This window comes from Pelodiscus sinensis, chromosome 2, assembly GCF_052426305.1.
Source record: "Pelodiscus sinensis isolate ZL-2025 chromosome 2, ASM5242630v1, whole genome shotgun sequence".
Taxonomy (NCBI): Eukaryota; Metazoa; Chordata; order Testudines; family Trionychidae; genus Pelodiscus; species Pelodiscus sinensis.
The window spans coordinates 251235146-251252232 of NC_143053.1; the positions used below are offsets into that span (position 1 = coordinate 251235146).

The window sequence follows — 17087 nt, forward strand, 5'->3', positions numbered from 1 at the left end:
TGTCATTACTGTGGAAGGAAAACACAAGTGAAACCAGTGGCAAGGACCCGGCCCTTGCTCTTTGTCCTCTGCTGGATGTTCAGGTATTTCATACGCCATGGCAGCAGGACGGAGCGAGCTGCCCCTGGGGAGGTTCCAAGCCCCTGGGACAGGTGATACGAAGGAAATCTGCATTGCCACCCAATGTGCTCCCCTGCCCTAGCGCTGTAGTGGGATGTGCATGATCTCATAGACCACGCTGAGGTTTTCTGCTGTCACCGCTGCGTACGGCCTGTTGCTGGCGTGGATCTCTTGGTGCCGGCTGAGGCTTGATTTGTGGGTGAAGTTCTTCCCACATTTGGTGCACACACGGGGCCTTTCCCCAGCATGATTCAGCTGATGCTTCTTCAGGGGCTCTCCCCACACTCTTTGCATGTGTACAGTCCTTCCTGCAAGTAGATCAGCTGGTGCCGCATGAGGTTAGCCTTCTGGCTGAAGATCTTGCTGCACTGAGGACAAGTGTAAGGCTCCTCCCTGGTGTGGATTCCCTGGTGGGTAATCAGGGTGATCTTCTGTGAGAACCCCTTCCCACACTCAGCACACGTGAAGGGACGCTCCCTTGTGTGGGTCCGGCGGTGTGTGATGAGCTGCGACTTCTCGACGAAGCTCTTCCCACAGTCGGCACAGAAAGGGCCGCTCCTTGTGTGAATTCTCTGGTGGATGATGACGTTGGACATCTGGGAGACGTGCTTGCCACTCTCCGTGCACTTCTACGACCGCTCCCCCGTGTGGATCCGCTCGTGCTGGGCGAGCTGGGACCTCACGAAGAAGCTCTTCTGGCACCGGCCGCACTTGAACGGCCTCCCATCCTGGTAGGTAGGCTGGTGCTTGGTGAGTTTGCCTTTCTTGCTGAACTTCTTCCCATACTCAGAGCATGCGTGAGTCCGCTTTCTCCTCAGGCCTTCCCTCAGGACAGAGAACCCTCCCTGGCGGCTTTCCTTGACTTCCGGGTTGGGGGATGGTTCCACTGCAGTGGTGCTCTTCTTGTGTCTTACGAGATCTCCTGTCAGAGTTTGCTCATGGCCACTGGATTCCTGTGGGCCCTGTCTCCTGAGAGGTCTCCAAGGGGCTGAGAGCTCCTGTAGAATTTCCCTCACACCCGCTGGGTTCCTCTGGGTCCCGTCTCCTGAGAGTTCTCTGGTGGACTGTGAGATTCCTCTTAACAAAAAGTTTCCCATATTTGCCATACTCATGATCTCCTGTTTCTGGCTGTGTGGTACCCTGTGGTGCTCAAGCTTTTCTCCTCTCCATCGATCTTGCTGTGCTGGACACTCTGGTGGGCTGTTACATCTACCCTCTCATCAGTGCTTTCTCCATTTTTGGCGCATAGGCCCAGTCTCTCTTGTGTGTCTAGTTTAAGGGTTTCCATAGCAACACCACTCTACTGCCCTGGCGGACCAGGCTGCTGGGCTGTTATGGAAGCTTGTTCACAAGGAATGGATGGCGCATCTGTTTCCGGATGGGTTTTGGCTTTATCCTGACTCGGAGATTTTTGCCTCGCATCGGTGCATTCCCACTTCTCCTTCCTCGTTTCATTTCCTGAGGGGGCTCCTGTTTTTAGTCCTCTCCTCCTAGTGCTTCTCCTTATTTGGAACCATTGGGTCTTCATCTGCTGGATGAAAAATCCAATACAGTCAGTCACTAGTTCAAAGGCGGATGACAGCAGAAAAGTTCTAAGTGGGGCATTCATTTGCGAGAGTCTTGGAACGATCACCACTAAGTTGAAGTCTAGGGACCAGGAGCGTGGTTACGTACAGGTCAGGGCATGGGATGAGGTCTCCAGCCTCCTGGGTTCCAGCCTCACCTTGGCCACTGACTTGTTTGTGACCATAATACTTCATCTGTGCTCCTGCTGCCTCTGTTTCCCCTTCTGTGAACTAGACAACACAGGCCGAGCATGGGAGAGAGGGGATATCACTATCCCTATGTGGTAGAGCAGAGACTGAGGGCACAGGAAGGCTGCAGGATGGAATGCTGGCCCCGCTTATGTTAATAGAAGTTGGCTTCAATGGAGTTGCGAGTCATACAGCAAGTGTGTGGCAGGATGGGGTGGGAGGGAGGTCTCGAACTAGTGTTTACTAGTGACAACAAAGTCCCTGATCTGAATCACTTCCACCAGTGTAACTCCAGGACCTTCTTTGGAGCAACTCCTGATTTTGGCTGGTGGAAGTCCAGACTCCGCTTCAGAAAAAACAACTTGTAGTGTAACATTTAACCAGTTAACTGATTAAACGGGATTTTATGTCCCTACTTACACTACAAAAAGGATTCACCACTAGCCCATCTGTGTTTTAATGGAGTGGCAATAAGGATCTCCTGTTCCTAGCTATTTGAAGGAAAAGTATTTTAACCTAGTGTGACGTAGTGGGGATTGTGTTCCCTCTGTTCACTTATTATGCCGTATGTGATTCCTATGGTCCTGTACTGTTCTGTGGTAACTCTGTGTGGGTCTCTGTTTCCCTGGGCACTGCACTGGTACCCAGCTGCAGATGGGAATGTTGGGTGTGGCTTTCACTGTGGGGGGGCTGCCCCATTTTAACGTAGTAATAGAGATGTAGCCGTGTTAGTCTGGTCTAGTTGAAACAAAAGACAGGACTATGTAGCACTTTAAAGTCCTAAGTGGACTAACAAGATGGTTTATTAGGTGATGAGCTTTCATGGGCCAGACCCACTTCCTCAGATCAAATTGTGGAAGAAAATTGGCACAACCACATATACCAAAGGGATACAATCAAAAAAGTGAACAAATATTTAAAAAGACAAACCAGATTTCAGAACAGGGGGGGGAGGTGAGAGGGGGAAGTTAATGTCTGTGAGCTACTGGTATTATAGAGGTGATAATTGGGGAAGTATGGCCCCACAGTATGCTAACATCTTTATGGCTGACTTAGAACAACGTTTCCTCAGATCCTATCCCCTTTTACCCTTCTCTACTTATGCTACATCGATGACATCTTTATGATCTGGACCTATGGCCTAGAAACACTGGATGTATTCCACAGAGACTTTAACAACCTACACCCCACCATCAATCTCAGCCTGGACCATTCTACAAGAGAGATCCATTTCCTGGACACCACAGTACAAATCACCAATAGTAAATTAAATACCTCTCTACAGAAAACCCACTGACTCATACAGTTACCTACATGCCTTCAGCTCCCATCCAGAACACCATACAATCCATCATCTATAGCCAAGCCCTTTATATGTGTTCACTTTTTATTTTATTTTATCCCTTTGGTATATATGGTCGGGCCAATTTTCTTCCACAATTTGATCTGAGGAAGTGGGTCTGACCCACGAAAGCTCATCCCCTAATAAACCATCTTGTTAGTCTTTAAAGTGCTGCATAGACCTGCCTTTTGTTCCTTTTTAACATGGACACAGCAATAGCTCAGGCTGTCTGGTAACCTGAGCCTGGGTGGGGGAAGCAACCAGGTGACACATTGCCTGGGAATCTGAAAGGAGGGGGTGGGGCTGCCTGGAGGGCTGGGATGGTTTGCTGAGTGTATGAGTTGCTGGGGGAGGATGCAGGAAGGGGGCCCAGGGTGGCTTCTGTTCTGCTTGCTGGCTGAGAGTCCTATCTGGTTGCAAATGGGAGTGCAGGGCCTGGTGATTTCTCTCCCCACCCCCCACACTCTCCGTGATAGCTAGGCCTTGACTTGCCTCTTGGTTAAAGCACTAACACCGCTATAGGACCAAGAAATGCACATGTGAGAAGGCCGCTGCCCCTGGAACTGTGCTTCTTGCAGTGCAGACTGGCACTCAGCCAGGACTGAGACTGGCCCGCCCCTAAGATGTGGCAAGGCTGCTTTGCACTGTATCTCTGATGCATTCTGGCCCTCCTCCAGTGCATCCAAACTAGGGAGGATGGTCCCTACACATCCAGGCCAGTATGGAGGTGTGGCCAGAGGAAAGGGGGTGTGGCTTGGATGCTCTGTGCCTTGCTGGTTCCTGTCCACATCTGGCTCCTAGGAACCACTAGATTTGCCCTGCACTGAATGCTTGCTGTGGTCCCTGCTCATTAAATAGTGACTTATGAAGAGACGGGGGCTATGTCTACACTGTGCCCATTTGGCACAAGAAATATGCAAATGAGGCAAAGCGTGGAATATCACCAAGCCTCATTTGCATAATTAATTCGGCTCTGTTTTTGCGTCAGGCTTTTGCACAAAAAGGAGCCGACAACATGGCTCCTTTTTGCGCAAGACCCTCCTGTTACACAAGAGCCATTCTTCCTGAAAAAAGGAGGAAGAACGGCTCTTGTGCAAGCAGGGATTTTTGCGCAAAAGCCTCTTGTGCAAAAATGGAGCCTCATTAATTATGCAAATGAGGCTTGGTGATATTTAACACTTAGCCTCATTTGCATATTTCTTGTGCCAAACGGGCGCAGTGTAGACATAGCCCATAAGGGCAGAGGTGGGACCCACGTACTTATTTTTTCTAGTCAGGCCTGGCCTGACTATCTATTCAGGGATGCTCTGACAGGTTCCTGGTAGCTAACACCAGTGCCCCTGAAGGGTTCGAAGGACTCTCTACTGCTCTTACTGCGCTCCTTGACCAGAATCAAGTTTTGGGGTGAAGATTTAGAACTTGGCCCTGCAAATCTGCATGGCTGGGCTTAACTTTATTCCTATGAGTAGCCCCAGTGACCTCAGGATCCAGGTCTGAAAGGGCAACTCTGGGACAACTGTGGAAGAGAGCAGATGATGACAAATGGTGCTAATTAATGGAGAATGAGGGCGACTTAAAGCACAACGATGTATGGTGAGGCCAACATAAAAACTTGCATTTACATTGCACACACCTACAAACCCTTTGCCTCACTGATATCACCATTGTATGTGGTGTCCCTAGATCCTGTTTTGTCAGGACTGGGGAAGAGGCAGCAAGCGGGATCACTTGATGATTCCCTGTTCTGTTCGTTCCCTCTGGGGCATCTGGCTTTGGCCACTGTGGCTACATCTACACTGGCGCTATTTATCCCGAAATAGCTATTCTGCATCTTAAGAGCAAGCCCACTAGATCGAAATATAACGGCCTTGCTATTCTGATGTCACTGTAAACCTCCTTGCATGACAGATAAGGGACGTTTCGGAATAGTGCTTTGTTTTGAAGTAAGATCAAAATAAGCTATTCAATTTGCATAGCGCAAATTGTGTTGCTTATTTCGAGGTAAGAGTGCTGCATAGATGCACCCTGTGGGAAGACAGAATACTAGGCTAGATGGACTTTTGGTCTGAACCAGTATTGCTATTCTTATGTTACATAGTCTATATGGCCCTGATGCAGCAAAGCACCTCAGCACATGCTAACCTTTAAAGGCTTGTTTACTGGGGAAATTGATCAGCAGAACTGTAGCAGTATCATTATAGCCTTATATGTCAGTCACTATAAATCCTCTTGTGGACACTCCTATTACAGAATAAAAGTGACTTTATCCTCATATAACATACAGCTATCATTCTGCTGGTCAATTTCCCATGTAAATAAATCCCTAAGTATGTGAGCAGTGCTATAGACTTCAATGGGACTCCTGCGCTTAAAAGAAAGCATATGCTTTTCTGGATAAGGGACCGTATGAATTATTCAAGAAATACTCATCACTTACAATAACACTTTGCATACACGGATGACCTAAAGGCCTAGCAATAAACTGAAAATGGCAAGTTAAATAAACAGTGTAAAAGAACATATCAGTGCTGCAATCAGAGAGGAAACTGCTCCGTGTCAGAGCATCAGAAACCTATTTGATAATTGAACCCACAGCCACACCTATACTCCCACACACAAATACAACTGGGATATGGGCCCTAAAACATGGCCTCATCAGGGCAGTCTGGACATATTATTTTCATAAAGGTACAATTATTTTCTTTGACATGGAGCAACTCTGATGTGTCATGTTAAATAAAAGGACCTTAAAACACACAATTTGGGTCCCATTCTGCTCACCAGCAAATATCTCTGTATTATGTAAATTCATCAGCCGGGAACATATTGCCCCTAGTGCTTGGATTTAAAGAAACAAGTAGCTGGCACCCCAAAGTGAACAGATTTGATTCTGTTCATGGAACACTCCAAAAGGGGGAGATTTAACATCGGTAATGGCTAGAGATATAATATTAAGTTGATCAGAAATTTTCAAGAAATATTTCCACATATCAAACAAGCTTTCACATTTCCCTACTTTTTTCAGTATCTCACGGATGACACTTGGCCTGTCTACAGACACAAAAGACGTTCCAGTGCTGCTGTCTTAGCTGTGGGAAAACATCCCCTTCAGGCATTTACCTTTTGTTCTCTAAGCATTAGCCAGATGCGGATTTTTCCATCAGAGGTGATTTGGCAGCACTTGCTTTTTGTCACCCAGACACACTGTGCCTCTGCCCATCAGTTATTCTCCTCCAAATGTCTGCTTTGATGACTCACAGGAAGTCTGTGTCAGAGCTTTAAAAACAACTGGGGAAAGGGTAAAATAGGAGACAGAGAAACAAAGCCAGGCAAGATGAGAGAGGGAAAGAGGCTAAAAATGCTGATGGGTTGGTGAAACAACTTTGCGCATTGGCCTTTGCCAGCCGTGATCAGCTCTCCGGACAATGCAGTCAACTTGGGCACTGGGGCATTAGCTACTCAGCTATTCTAGGGGATTTCCAGGGCCTTGCTGGGAGTTGTAGTTCTCCTGAGCGAGCAGCAAACAATGACGAATGTTTCTTTTTTAAACAAGTTGCCTGCTTAACTTAGCACTTTTGACTCCTTTGGGTGGAACATTTAGCATGGCCTGGAGGGAAGCAACTTTCCTGGATCTGTAATTAAGGAGACTAAAGAGAAGCTGTGGCAGAGCCTTAGGGAGAATTTGTCACAGGAACACTTTACCTTTATTCTGGGGGCATGTGGCAATGCAGAAAGGAGGAGGAGTTCGTCAGGCTGCATGTGGCTGAACAACCTATACACTGATGATGCTGTATACAGGTGCAAAAGCAACATGAAGTCCTGTGACACCTTATAGACTAACAGATTTATTGGATCATAAGCTTTTGTGGGCAAAGACCCATTTCGTCAGATGGGAAAGGAGATGCTCATTTGACACAAGCCATTATGTGAGACTGATGTTCCTCAAAGAAGGGAAACTGAGGCACAGTTGTGTAACTAGGCAGGGAGCACAACAAGCTAGTCCCACGATAGCATAGCTTCATCATCTCCTACATTTCAATTGCCTGCCTGTAGACTAGACCCAGCACCCCCTGAAGTCATTGGGGTTCAGCTTTTGATGCCAAGAGGATCAGGGGTCAGCTCCCCGGATGTTGGCCGGGGAGTCACTGGCCATTTCCAAAGTGTTTTGTTCCAGAGTGCCCCTTTAAAATTAAATATCCGGAACTGATGCTTTGTTTCAGCTGAAGATGCTAAAATGCTGCACCAGGGTGCTTTCAAACAGAAAATTGTTGGAACCTTTCATTCTATGAGAAGGTAGTGCTTTAGCTCTTCCTCCCAATTCAGGGGGAAAACAAATGTTGAAATCTTGTTTCCCCAGATAAATCGTGTATTTTCCCTGAGATAGAAATGTCATTTTCTGGCGAGCTCTAACATTCTGCTCCTGAGTGGTCCTACTGATCTTACTGGGTTGAGGCATCCACATCCTTTCTGTAGTGGGGGCCCCAAAATTGGACGCAATATTCCAAATGTGGCCTCACTAATGCCAAATAAAGGGGAATAATCACTTCTCTAGATCTGCTGGCAATGCTCCTCCTAATGCAACCTAATATGCCATTAGCCTGCTTGGCAACAAGGGTACGCTGTTGACTCATATCCAACTTCTCACTGTAATCCCCAGGTCCTTTTCTGCTGAACTGCTACCTAGCCAGTCAGCCCCCAGCCTGTAACCATGCTATGAATTCTTCCGTCCCACCAAACACTATAGGGCTCCCCCAGGGCAAACTGCCAGGCAAACTCCCCTGTTGGCTGCTGCTCTGTTGGATACTGGCTAGGCCCATCTCAAAGCCTTGCCTCTAATCCAATCAGCCTCTGAAGGCCCACCTGGAACAAAGCACTCCCAATTCACACTTTTCAAACTGCCGCTCTTTCCAAACTGCCAAACACGCAGCCAAACAAATGCTCACAGACAGACAAACACTTTGATACTCACCCCACCAGCTCAAAACACAGCTCCCCAAAAATCACACTTACCCGAGCTCCTCTCAGACATTTCCCAGGCAAACTCCCCTGTTGGCTGCTGCCCTGTTCGCTGATCACTAAGGCCTAGGCTACACTATGAGTTTTGCCGAAAGAGGCAATGCAAATGAAGCGCAGATTAGCATTTTCTTGTGCTTCATTTGCATACAGCCACTCCCCGAGTTACGAACACCTCCACTTACGACTATCTGCACTTACGACCAAAGCGGTTGTAAATGCGGATCCGAGTTACGAACGGCGATCTGTGCTTACGAACAGCGTGGTCGCCACGTAACTCTATGGGATCTGAGTTATGAACACTTCAAGTTACGGACCAAGTGTTGGTCCGTAACTTGTTTGTAACTTGGGGAGCGGCTGTAATCTCTTTCAGCCCATTTTTGTGCAAGGGTTTTTGCAAAAAACAAGCAGTGTGGATGGTTCCTTTTTGCACAAGATCTTTATGCTGGAGGCATTAAAAAAGAGGGGGATTGCGCAAAAAGGAAACATTCACACTGCTTGTTTTTGTGCAAAAACCCCTTGTGCAAAAATAGACCGAAATAGATTTATGCAAATGAAGCATGAGAAAATGCTAATCCACTTCATTTGCATTGCCTCTTTTGTCAAAACTCATAGGCTATGTCTAGATTGCAAGCCTCTTTCAAAAGAGGCTTTTTCGAAAGATACTTTTTTCGAAAAAGAGCATCTAGACTACAACCAGTACTTTTGAAAAAGCAAGCCGCTTTTTTGAAAGAGAGAACCCAGGCAGTCTGGATGCTCTCTTTCGAAAAAGGACAGTTTGTATTACATAGTGCCTTTTTTCGAAAGAGCACTTTCGAAAAAAGGTGTTATTCCTCGTAAAACGAGGTTTTCCGTGATTGAAAAAGCTGCTGCGTTCTTTTGATTTACTTTCGAAATAATGCAGCAGCAGTCAAGATGCAGGGGAAGTTTTTTCAAAAAAAGGCCTAGTATGGACATTCTGATATGCTTATATAGAGCTGAAATGTATCTGCCCCCTTGGGGAAACCCACTAGACCACACTCCCCTTCCAGAACTGAGAGAGAGCCCAGGAGTCCTGACAGGGCTCTCCCTCTCTATGTACAGATTTAGTAACAAAGTAAGAGTATATATTAAAATTTTAAGGCTAACCAGTGTCCCGTAAGTGTCTTGCCACAAGCTGTCAGAATATGTTAGTGTTGGAGCTGAGTGGATCTAATATTTATTTAATTTTCTTTCTTTTATATAGGAACTAGGATAAAAGTTCCTGTCATAAGACAGGATTTTCGGGTCTCTCTTTCTCTCTCTCTCCTCTTCGTACTGCCTCCCCCTCGCGCTCTCTCAACTCTCCTCCGCCTCCTGCCTCTCTCTCAATCTCTTTTGTTCTCTTCTCCCCCGCTCCTGCCTCTCACTCGGGGGACCCTGGAACCCAAACGGCCACTTGCTCCTCCACGGCGGCCCAGCTGAGCAGCGCAGAAGTCAGCCAAGTGCCATGGTGGGAGGCGAAGGATGTGACTCAGGCAACAGTGCTGCCCAGAGGCAACAGCCAGCATTTCAGCATTACAGAGTCACAGACATTGGGCTACTTTATATAGGAATTAGATACAGTGCTCCTGTCTGCTAACTGCTAAATTGTCTGCCAAAAAAAGTAGAGTTTTCCAGTGCCTCAGTAGCCCCTGGATAGAGATGGTATGTATGCGTGGGAAGAGGGCAGAGAGGTTGATGTGTGTAGGGGGGAGGGAGTTGGTTCCCCCCTCCCTTACTCTCTTCCTCCTCCCCCATCATGGCATGCATAGGTAACCCCCCCCCCCACCACTGCCAAAATCTGAAATGGCACCTCTGCTAGGAGGGTGGTGAAGCACTGGAATAGGTTCCCTAGGGAGGTGGTGGAATCTCCATCCCTAGAGGTTTTTACGGCCTGGCTTGACAAAGCCCTGGCTGGGATGATTAATTGGGGTTGGTCCTGCCTTGGGCAGGGGGTAGGACTAGGTAACCTCCTGAGCTCTCTTCCAACCCTGATCATTTATAATTCTATGATTCTAACTTTTCTCATGTCAGATCCAAACTTATTCCAATCCTTGTTGCTAAGTTTGACATCAAAGGCCTGTTTCCTATCACTCCTTCCCCGTCCTGCTGTGTTTCCTTCCTTCATGGTTACCCGGAGCCCAGGGGAAGTTGCTGTCGATTTGTTCAGCCAAATCCTTGGAAGCATTATCTCTGCTCTTATTAATTTATGGCCTGATCCTTTCTCGGGTGGTTCCTATTTTGTTCCTTAAGGTGCTGCTTCTTGTCGTTCGTGCTACAGGCATGTGCTGTACAAAAGAGGAAATCCTGGCCTGTTAGTTCAAAGCTTGGAGCCTAGCATGGTCACAACAGAGATTTTCAAAAGCCCTGAGCATTGGCCTTCCTGGGTACCCCATGGAGCTGATGGGAGAACTCCTGCTGACTTTCCTCGGAGCAGAGTGAAAATCCCACCTTAAATTGTCGCCCATCAGATTTTAGTATGAGAGGCTGCGCTGCTTTTCAGGGTGCCGCAGATTTGTGAGTTGCCTTGTTGCCACCTGTCCAAAGTGGGAGAGAGTTTTGCCTATCCCAGCTGGGTATTAGCTTCCTGAAACAACCTGTAGCCACTCCAGCTCTCTTTTCCTGCCCTGCCATGCACCCCTATCCCTGAGTCCCTTCAACGTCTCCCCCTGGGGCATCCAGCCACTCGCTACCCCCAGAAATCCCAGATTCTCTGTTGCCTATTTTACAATAGACCACCTTGCCCATGTCACACACAACACTTGCATTATCTTAACACACAAGGGAACTAAGGGTACATCTACACCTGCGGCGGTTTTCTGGGAGGTATCCCGGAAAAACTCCGCCGCGTCCAAGGAACACGTTTGCTCTTCCGCTTATTTTTTTGTAAACTTGGTCTTTCGGAAGCCCTGTCTTCCTCATTCCATGAGGAAGAAGGGATCTTCCGAAAGAGAGTTTTTTCCCAAAATTTGGCCCAGTGTAGATGGGCCAAATTTCGGAAAAGCCTCTTCCAAAAAAAAATAAAATAAATCGGAAAGAGCTGTAGTGTAGAAAGAACAGCCTTAGTGAAGAAAGAACAGCGATTCAAACAGAAAAAAGTGTGAGTAATGGACACAAATGTAATATGCAAAACGAAACCATGAGATGCAGAATAGGGCCTGCACTGATGACTAGTCCCCTTGCCTGTCTAATAAAGTAGATCCTCACCCAAAGCCTCGTGCAGTGTTAGCTGCCCTCAAAGAAGTAGGGCCCAGTCTTGCATGATGCAACACCACACATCAAGTTACCTCCTCAATGAATAGCTCCAGAGAGTCTTCCTCTGCCCTGTGATGTATTGAGTCAGCCTCTTGTCTTTATTCACAGCCGAGGGACATCTCATTGCCCTGTTCTGTTTTGCTGCCAAGTGCTTTCCATATGCATAAACAATGAGAAGTCCTGTGGCACCTTATAAACTAACAGATTTATATAAGCTTTCGTGGTTATACTAAGCATAAGGACTTAATTTGAACTAACGTTTCACTGCCACATGTAGCCGGGTGGCAGTGAGTTCGGGCTAGTGAAATTTCAAAATGGTGACCGGACGGGAATGCAAATAAAGCCCGGGATATTTAAATTCTGGGCTTCATTTGCAACTCCGGTCTCCTCATTTGCCTACCTAGCTCGAATTAACGAGCTAGTGTAGACATACCCTGAGAGATTTACAAATGAAAGTCTGCATGGGGAAGAGTGAGACCCATTGAAAATGTAATGTCTGGCCTGTTAGACCTACACCGTTCAGGCAATGGTAGCACTGATACCATTGCATGAGACCCAAAGTGGTATTTGTGTGGCTGGCGTGTAAACAGCAGCATGGAGAACCTCACACTCTAGAAGCCGTGGTGATGGGGCATGCCATTCATTTATTTGTCCCCTGCAATACTGGTGCTCTAGATTTAGTCTGGGATTTTCCAAAAAAATGAAAAATAAAAAGGTACTGGCCTCTTAGAAAAATGCAGGCGTCAAAATATCTTCACCAAAAATAAATATGAAGAAAGAAAAGTTAAGGACAGGACAAAAGCTGTCTGCAGATAAATTCTTAGGGAGTGAGTTATGCAGCCATCATGTCTTCAGATGTTGGACATAAACACTACACAAAGTAGAGCATGTTTGGTTGTTGGTTGGCTAGAGGAAGGAACTAGAATAGATGAATCAATATTGTAGTTCCAGTCCTCCCATGCTGACTGGCTGTTTGACTTTGGGTGTGTTTTGTATTGAGCTTCTCTGTGGCTCAATTTATGATCCGTATGGGAAACAGACATAATAATTCCCTGCCTGTTGAAGAGATTAATGAATTAAAGTTAAAAGCCCGCCCATACAGGGGCCTGTAAGTGTAAAACATTGCTGCACATAGATTGCAAACTCTGAGAGGCAGAGACTGTCTTTTGGTTCTGTGTTTGTAAAACCACTTGACAGACCTGGGGCTCCTTGGTGCTATGGTAATACAAATAACAACTGTTCAAGGTCACTTCCCCAATGTGCTTCCTTTTTTATAGTCTCCAAAACCCTAAAGTCTGGACTTTGTTGCAGGAGCAATTTTCGTAATATGTTTTACTCCAGTGCTTTAACCAACTGCATATATATATATATATATTTTTTTTTTTTTTTTCTCAGAGAAGGTATTTAACCGTTGGACCGAGAGCTGCAGTGATGCTGCCCTGACCTGGAATCTATAAATCCAGATTAGATGGATGGTTTCCTAGAAGATACAATCTGGTTCAATCACAAAGAATTGGGCTAGATGCAGGGGCCAGGGGGTGAAATTCTATGGCATATTGTGCTGGGGTGTTCACCCCACACTGGTCCTGGAGTGTTTGTTATAGGCAAAAGAAGACAATTAGCCATCGATAGCACTTGGGGAAGTAGGGCACAATGGGGCTTAATTGGGGATGAAGCTGGGGCAGAAGTAAAGCCAGGGAGTTGGCAACAGAGAGTTGCACTCTCTGATCCTGGAGAGCAGAAGCCTGGAATAGACAGTGTAGGAACAGTCCAGGGGAAAAGCAGCAAGGCCCAGGAGAAAGAAGCCCTGAACTCTTGGGTTGAGGCTCCCTGGATTAGAGCCCTATGCAGAGGGAAGGAGTGAGTGGGCTGTGGGGTTGAGGATCACCAGGACAGGGTGTCAGACCCTGGAGTAGCTACCAGTAATCCCTAGATGGGCCACTAGGAGGTGCCAGCATGGCAAGAAAGCCCGTCCCGTCTCACACGAGTGATGCAGGAAAGCAGCCTAGATGATTTGTCATTTATGAACTAATAGAGGAGACATAAAAGTGAGTTGAAAACTAACGACAAAGCCCTTCCAAAGTGCAGCTTTAGAGTGAAATATGCTTGGAGCTTACACTTACATCTGGTCACTCTTTTTTTCTGGGAGTCCCACATGTAGGGGCATGCTGAAACTAGGCATGTAAAGAGTTAACGGGCGGCTCGGCCTGGCCAGAGCAGCTCTCACCTCTGGCGTGATGCGTCAGGTCCCTCAAGGCTGAAGCAGCCTCCTGCCACAAGATCACAGTGAACTGGTTAATGTTTTAAACAGGATTTTACATTCCTAGCTGAACCCTGAGAGACTCAGCTCCACTCCTTCCCCCTGCCCCTCGGTAACAGAAGTTATTGAGACATTTGCCACCAGGATTAATAACCTGGGCATGTCCAATAATACACCAGCTAATGCATAGAAGCAGCTTGTATTAGCATGGGCCAGCTCTGTCAGGGTTCATTTGGAATACGTTGTATTTAGTGTTGTGTTCTCTGCTGTTTGCAAAGCAGTGCAACGAACGTGCTGTTGTCAGGTCAGTACAATTTTTAGATGCCAGGTTCTTCCCAAGCTGTAGATCACTGAGGAATTTCGAGAGATGCTTTAACCATGCACGCTGGTGACTTTCTTACAGAGATGTCAGCATGAAAGAAAATCCCGGTAGACGGGGAATGAGATCAGTACTGTTTAACTTAAAACGCAAAAGCGATGTTCGTGACACAAGATGCTTTCCATGTTCTCCCTCCAGTGCCTGTGTTAGCCAGAGGCAACAAACACACCGGAAGCTGAAAAGAAAATGTCTTACTCAAGCAAATGCCCCTGCAAGCATTTTTCTCTTCCCCTTAGCATTAACCAGAAGGCTTGGTTATTCAGCGGTCACGGGACAGATAACGAAATCCAGACCTGTGGCTCCAACTTCCATGCCTGTATCTCCTCTGGCCCACACTGTGGACTCAAAGGAAAGTTGTATCAGTAGTGTAATTAAAGTTCTAGGGGAGGGAGTGAAACAGAAGCCAGAGAAATAAAAGCTAGCTGGCAGGCAAGAGGGCAGGGAGATGGGGAATAAGAAATTGCATTGTGCAATGCCCTCTGGGAGATGTAGTCCTTCCTCCAAAGGATTGCCATGCCCTGAGGTGATGGCTGTCCAGAAACAAACCCAGGAAAGCCATCTAGCCTGCTGCACAAGGGGAGATTAGTGTGCCTTTAACCTCAGGGCTGGCCTTACCATGAGGCGAACTGAGGTGGCCGCCTCAGGTGCCAGACTGCGGAGGGCGCCACTAGGACCCAGGGTGTAGAAAATTGTGTCTGCTGCTGGTGCATATGTATTCTCTCTGCTCTAGATGCACAGAGATGGTGGCGTGCTGTGCTGGAGGAAGGAGGGCACAAGAGAACTAACAGGCAGGCAGGAGAAAAGGAGGCCTGGGGACGTCATTTGAGCTACTGCCTCAGGTGCCAAAATGTTGTGGTCCAGCCCTGTTTAACCTTGTCCTTTCTTAATTTAATGGCTCCTACAATTGGGAGAGGAAGTTTTTTCTTGTGATCCTGTTCAGTAAAATGTACACGTGGGACTAATAGGGCCGTGTGCAGACTAGGAAGCGTGTGGCATTTTCCCTGAGCAGCAGAAAGCCAGAGAGGAAACATTTTAGGAGTGGAAGCATCTGATGCTGCAACTCTAGTGCCTGTTTCTCAGCTCAGCCAGGTGTCATGCTGGAGCGGACATTTGCTTAGCCTGTAATGGAAAAGGTGCTGGGGCTTTTTTACAACTGACACAGCAAGCTCGGAGGTGCTGGGACTATGAACTGCCAAACAGAGGGGTACCATGGCTCGGCACTAGAGCAGACCAGTGTTCCCTCTCATTTTTCCCACCCCTGTGTGGAATGAGTTTTGTTCGGTGCACCACGACAGACGTGGTGTGTGACACTTCACCTTCCTGTTGGTGCACATAACATTCCTGTGGCATGGGTGGGGCCAAGGGGCTCTGAGAGAGAGAGAGAGAGAGAGAGTGAGTGTGTGTGTGCGCGCGCGCGGCAAAAGGCTGAGGTGCAAGGGCTCTGCCTGGGGGTGCAGGCTCCAGGTTGGGCTGGGTTGCAAGGTTTGGGGTAAAGAAGGCTGCTCCGGGTATACTGCGAGGAGAGAGGATGTCCTCCCCGCCCCAGCTCTTTCTCCTTACAGCAGCAACAGGGCTGTGTGGAGAGGTGCCTCTCCCCACTGTGACCACCCTGGGGTTGCAGGAGAGGTGCCGCTCCCTTGGCTCTGGCAGGTTCAAGCGGGGGCTGGGTTGGAGCTGGGAAGTGGGGGTAGGAGCACCCCTGCTGTGGCAGGTTCAGGCTGGCACTGGGTTCAAGCCACCCCTCCCCAGGACACAGCAGGTTGGAAGCCAGGCTAGGTCGTGGTCGGATCGACTCTGTCCTTCAGGAGTTGAGTTCCATGTGGTCTACTGGGTCTGTCTCCTTCGGCTCAGACCTTATGGAACCACCAGTGCCCTGTGGAGGCAGTAAGCATCCCAGGGTACTTTTGTCAGAGCAGATGTTTGCTCCGGTGTCCATGGCCTGAATTTCCCCACTCATGTAGCATGCCACATGCCAGCCTCCCAGCAGGGAGGTGAGCATATCATAGTGCTGCTTGGCATCTAGCGCATGTGAAGCACATGGGTTTCCCATAGAAATGAAAGGGACTGGACATAATACCTCATCTCTCCTCCATCTGCATTCTGGCAACACTGCTGCCATGGTCAGCTGCCTTTCACGAGGCACATAGGGATGTTCAAAAAGGGATAGAGAATAAGACAGAAAATATCTTATTGCCTCTGTATAAAACCATGATACGCCCATATCTTGAATACTACATCCAGATGTGATTGCCTCATCTCAAAAAAGATATATTGGCATTGGAAAAGGTTCAGAAAAGGGCAACAAAAATGATTAGGGGTTTGGAACGGGTCCGATATGAAGAGAGATTAAAAAGACTTGGACTTTTCATCTTAGAAAAGAGAAGACTAAGGGGGATATGACAAAGGTCTATAAAATCATGACTGGTGTAGAAAAAGTGAACAAAGAAAAGTTATTTACTTATTCCTACTATATAAGAACTAGGGGTTGCCAAACAAAATTAATAGGCAGCAGGTTTAAACCAAACAAAAGGAAGTTTTTCTTCACTCAGCACACCGTCAACCTGTGGAACTCCTTGCCAGAGGATGTGGTGAAGGCTAGAACTTTAACAGGGTTCAAAAAGAAGCTAGATAGATTCATAGAGATTAGGTCCATCAATGGCTATTAGCCAGGATGGGTAGGAATAGTTTCCCTAGACTGTGTTTCTCTGGAAGTGGATGACAGGGGAGAGATCATGTGAGGATTACCTATTGTGTTCCCTCTCTCTGAGGCATCTGGTATTGGCCACTGTTGGCAGAGAGGATACTGAGCTAGATGTACCTTTGGTCTGACCCTGTATGGCCATTCTTATGTTAACATATATTTACATGCAGGGAGGCAGCGGGAGCCGGTGCTCGTAGGGAGCCGGCTTTTAAGCTCATATCCAACCCCCTACATCCATTGGTATGAAACAGTCTGATTCAAGG

General features: G+C 47.4%; 1 pseudogene; it reads right to left on the minus strand.

The window, feature by feature from the left end:
- On the minus strand, window positions 1–1591 carry LOC142826882 (uncharacterized; annotated as a pseudogene).
- Between the last annotated feature and the right edge of the window lie 15496 nt (window positions 1592–17087).